The sequence below is a fragment of the Gavialis gangeticus genome, unplaced genomic scaffold, assembly GCF_001723915.1.
Source record: "Gavialis gangeticus isolate Ggan-Ray unplaced genomic scaffold, GavGan_comp1, whole genome shotgun sequence".
NCBI lineage: Eukaryota > Metazoa > Chordata > Crocodylia > Gavialidae > Gavialis > Gavialis gangeticus.
In genome coordinates this window covers 61,057,465-61,062,668 of record NW_017729025.1, presented here as the reverse complement: position 1 = coordinate 61,062,668, position 5,204 = coordinate 61,057,465, and the positions used below count along the sequence as shown (strand labels likewise).

The 5,204-nt window shown below is 42.2% G+C and overlaps 1 long non-coding RNA gene across 1 annotated transcript in view; it reads left to right on the top strand.

Moving 5' to 3' along the window:
• The first annotated feature begins 1,913 nt into the window (after positions 1–1,913).
• LOC109298663 overlaps positions 1,914–5,204 on the top strand; it is a 15,285-nt gene continuing 11,994 nt past the window's right edge. Inside the window, exon 1 of the long non-coding RNA XR_002097673.1 lies at positions 1,914–1,924. This is a non-coding gene — a long non-coding RNA (uncharacterized LOC109298663). The remainder of the gene's footprint in view (positions 1,925–5,204) is intronic.

Below are 5,204 nucleotides of genomic sequence, written 5' to 3'. Positions count from 1 at the left end.
TGCATCTGAACCCTGCAAACATGTGAAGGGATGTCTAGTTTGAGATTGCCCAGAATAAGACTAAGGCATAAACTAGGCAACTTCTCAGCACTGTCAGAACATGGGTGATATTTTAGATATTCTCTCTCAGGCTCAATGAATCTTGAATTATTTTCTGCACATTGGCTCAAGTTCATGAGATGTGGAGAGTGGCTGCACCCAGAACAGTATATAGGCTGATAGTTAGGGTTTTCTCAAGGGAGTTGGGAGCTGTGGATTTGAGTTTCCTTAGGCTGAGAAGGGCCTGGTCTCAATTTTTTTTCTTGGCAAGAGTTTTAGTTGCTAAGATGTTACCTAAAAAAGGGAGGGTGGCACCGCCACCCATCTCTGCCAGTATTTTAAGAGAAAGTGGTGGCTGCAACTATATTCTGTGAGAAGCCCAGTCCTATCAATGAGTGTTAGATGTACTGTGAGACTCCCTAATGAATCAAGTCCCTGAGGAGACTTATGCCTGTTTTCTGAATTATTTGGGGGCTTTGTCAGGAGCCAGGTACTAAGCTGTTCTTTACTTTGAAGACTGGATGGTCTTCCAGGCATGCAGAGAACTTTAAAGTAAAGGAATGTTGGCATCTATGGAGTTCAGATGTTTCCAGAGTCAGGTGGTAGCTGAGCAGAGGGTTTTCAGCATAGCAGTTTTGGATTTAGGCAGCTAAATTCTTCCTAGATTCTGCTTTAGGCATGTAAGTCCTTTATTGGATATCTCTGTTTGATCTGTAAAATGGAAGTTCATTTTCTCCCCCTAATGATTTATCTTGACAACTGTGTGCCTTGTCTGTTTTGTATTGGACTATGTGCTCCTCAGGGCAGGAACTGTCTCTTACTCTGTGCATATGCCTGCTGCACCAAGTACAGGAAAGCCTTGCTATTCACAGGTTTGGCATTCACGGTTTCAAATAGTCGCGAATGCTGAACCTGCATCTTAAATACACTTACAGGAGTTCCTTGGGAGCTCCGCACTTGCCGCCGCCAGGCTCCCACACTTGCCACAGCCATGCCCCCTCCCTCCTGCCCCCAGCCGCTGGGCGTACTGTGTTCATGAACACAGATGGCGTTCATGAACGCAGCGCCTTATTTGTGGATTTTGCCATTTGCGGGGATCTCAAAAATGCGAATGGTGAGGGTCTCCTGTACAACTAGGCCCTGGTGTCAATGATGGCTTCTATGTGCTATATAACAGACACAATAATGATAATCTTTCCGTGAAAGACATTTGCTTATTCAGTGTTTTGTGACATATTATGGTATCCACAGAAATAAGACAGCTGAATATCTTATATCAAAAATATGCCAAAGCACTCTCTCCATGATTTTCTGGAATCAATAAACAACTTCATTATAAGCAAAACTGCAATTACAAATGGCTTCAAATTCTGTGTTACCAGTTGTGATTCAACCCAGGTCAGAAATAATATAACAAGTGTCATGACGATCTAGTCTGAGCTGTTTGATGGCCCACATGAGTGTGGGAATATCGGTTCCCTACCTGGAGATGGAAGCTTATACTATAGTAATCATTAGCACTTGTAGCACCCTTGTTACCAGTTTCAGTCAAGGTGCCAAAGAATCAGTGACCATACAGAGTAACAGAACCTTTTGCCCCATCAGTTGCTCCCAGATTTGAGCTAAGGTTTGTCAGTTAGACGATGAGAAGAGGGCTGCACTGTCATTGCTCTTGCTGAACCTTCTAGGTGCTAGGTATCAGGCACTATTAATAGACATTAACTCCACTTCAGACAAAAATTGGAAAAGATCTGCAATGTTTAAAAAAAAACAAACCTTTTGTTCTCCAGTCTGTGCACTTTGAAGAAAGGGTTTCATACCAATTATTATGCTAGCACTTTGTGATTTGTATTAGAATTTGAACAATAACAAAAATAAAGCAGTTGTTACAATTCTTCCTTGAGATGAGATTACATACCCACCACAGTGCTGTGAGGTGGTATATAGAATCCATTCTGAATCAACAATACTACAGAATTTCAGAGGACAAAGTAAGAGTAAGCTTTCTGTTTGAAGCCACAGGGGGAATTTTCAAGATGAAGAACTTTTACTCAAATTGGCAGAAAGTGAAAAAAAATCTGTAAATGTTTGGACAGCCACAGGCTGATGGGCAGTAACACTGTGATGGCTTTGTAAAACAAGATCATACCAGGGAAAGCTATTCTTTAAAAATAAATGATCTATAGGGATGGGAAGCACAGTGAATACACATATTATATTGTGGAATAAACCTTGAAGCCCTTACTCAAGCAAATTCCCTTGCTCCTGGTTTTTAAAATGCAGTCTTTGAAAAGCTCTTGTATAAGTTGCTATTATCATTTATGTCTGATGACACCATGATGTGCTAAATGCTTTCCAGACATTCAAGAGAGGATAGTCTCTGACCTGTGGACCTCCGTAGTCACTAACTGAAAACATGGAAGTTGTAGGAGTGGCAGTATAAAAAGGACTAACAGATGGAAAATAGAAACTGTTCATGAATTTCACATCAAACTGGGATGAAGTTGTCCCAACTTGGGACAATTTTATCTGTTGTGAATAGATCCAGGTGCTAGATGCCACATACTTCTAAGACTTTCCCTGGTCACTGTCCCTAGCTCAGTCTCTCTCAAGGATGCTCCCAGAATCAGATCCCATGTCTGAAACACTTCTTGGGCAGTAGGATGCTTCAGCCTAGCTGCCTTGATCCTAGAACTAATGCCATAACCTTTGCAAGCCCCTAGTTGCTTAGTTCCATTGTACCTCTGCTGTCAGTCCCATTGGGTTATGTAAGGAGAGGGAATCTCTCATACTTTCATAGGTGAACACTTGGAGCTGGGTATTCATTCCTTGAGTCCACCTGTGTATGGAAGCTGCAGTTTTTCAGTTCCATGCTTGCAAGACCACATGGTAACAAAGCAATAGATTCTGGTCTGGCAAAGGAATTTTGTAGACATATATTTAGACATTGTGAAATCATGATGGAGTTATAAATCCATGGAAAAAAACAGCTGAATGCAGACAAGCCTGGTCTGATGTTACCAGACCCTTGGGAGCAATGGGTATGTTTTGAACCCTTGGCAATCCTTGCTGCCTCCTCAGCCTCTTACTTGTAGCATTGGTTATACCCTTTAGAAAATGATTGGGTGGAGAAATTGAAGCCATGTCAGCCACCTGATTAGAGGAGCAACTTTGAACCCATTCTCCTGGGTTTCAATTAAATTTAAATTAGACTGGTTTCTCTGTAAAAAGTTCAAAGAGTTTTTGTTAAAAGACAATGTACTCTACTGGCAATGGTCTTTACAGCAAGCCCATTATTCTAAGAAAGTATCACTCAGAACTGACAGCTCTCTCACACCAAACTACATATAGTCTGTCAAGCAGGGGTCAAGCCTCTGCAAGAAAATGGATACTCTAGTCCAAAATGAAGGGTACAGTAACAAATAGGATCCAAAAATCAAAATGAAATTCAGTAGTTTGAAATTGGTACATCTCCAAACTGTTACAAAAGCATCAAGGAAAATCCCACAAGGTTCTTCATTGGAATCAGTACTATCAAATATCTTAGTTAACTGGCTGGTTGTATTTTGCTGGGGGTTTAGAACTATTTTGCTGATGATACAAAATTGGGAAGGAGGAAAATTAGGATGGTACAAAATGAAAGACGATAATATCAAACTAGAACAATTCAGAGAGCCTGGAAATCCAACAGACCCCAATTTAAAAAGAGTCAGTATGAATAAATCCCAAGCAATTCACTTGTGGTTAAGGAGTTGGAATCATAGAAAACAAAAATATAAAATGGAGGCCAGCTGCTAGGAATGAGGAATGCAGGAAGGGCCAGGGTAGGGGATAGCGATACTTACTGAGGTAGACATAAGCATGAGGCATGAAGCAGGGATAACATCCCAGGGCCCAGACATGAATTTCACTAGTGTATTGGCAGAATTGTCCCTTATAAACCCACTGAATGTGACAGTTGTAATAGGGCAGTTAGAAAGACTGTGCTGTTCAAGTTTGGATCCTATAACATGAGCCACTCAAACTGAAGAAAGCCCATAAACTGAAGGAAGGATTGAAACAGTGATGTAGTGTAGAGGGTTCTCTGAAGCAGCTGGGAGACCCTTTTGACCACCAAGTTACAGGAAGGTTTGAGATATATTCCCTGGCTCTAGGGGAGTCTCTAAAGAGTGAAAAAAGTCAGTCCTGACCTTGACTTAGGGCTCATTGTAAACATCTTTGAGGAGTAAGTTTTGCCCTCAGAATGGATCACATAGCACCAAAGTGCTAATAATCTAATTCTAATAATTTCACATAGGAAGGTAACTGCAGACTCCTTTAAAGATGTTTCAGCTTATAATGAAATACATAAGCTGAAAGACCTACACAGCAGTAGCCCCAAAAGAGTTAATGTAGGGTCTAAGTGCCTCCTTCCAGCTATGACCAAGCTGCCAATGAGAAGCCGGTGATATAAAAGATAGTAGCCCAGAGAGAATAGGGGCAGTAGGTGGAGAAGATGGGAGCTGTTCTGGAGAGACTGTAGAACAAGAAATGTGTGTTTCTTTGCCTGTGTTTTCTTGAACAGGGACTGGGACATCCCACCTACCAGAGGTAGGGACAATCTTGGGGATAGTTCTGTCAGGCCTTCAGTCAGCACAGAGGTAGTTAGGGATCTTCTGGAAGGGCTAGACATTTTTAAATCTGCAGGTCCAGATGCCTTCCACCCAAGGGTGTTGAGGGACCTGCAGGGGTCATCGCAGAGCCCTTGGCCTGGCTGTATGAGCATTCGTGGTCATCTGGCCAGGTGCTGGGGGATTGGAAACTGGCTAATGTGATCCCAATTTTCAAGAAAGGGAGGAAGGAGGACCCAAATAACTATAGTCCCGTAAGCTTCACCTCAGTTCTCGGGAAGATCTTGGAGATAATCATCAAGGAGCACATCTGTGGGGAGCCTGCAGGGGAGATCATGCTCAGGGCAATCAGCATGGGTTCATTAAAAGCAGGTCCTGCCTGACCAAACTGATTGCCTTTTATGACCAACTAATTAAATCCTTGGATGATGGTGTCGCCATGGACGTAGTCTTTCTGGACTTTAAGAAGGCCTTTGACACTGTCTCTCACCCCATCCTCATCAATAAATTAAGCGACTGTGGCATTGATGCCTACACAGTTGGATGGGTAAAAAA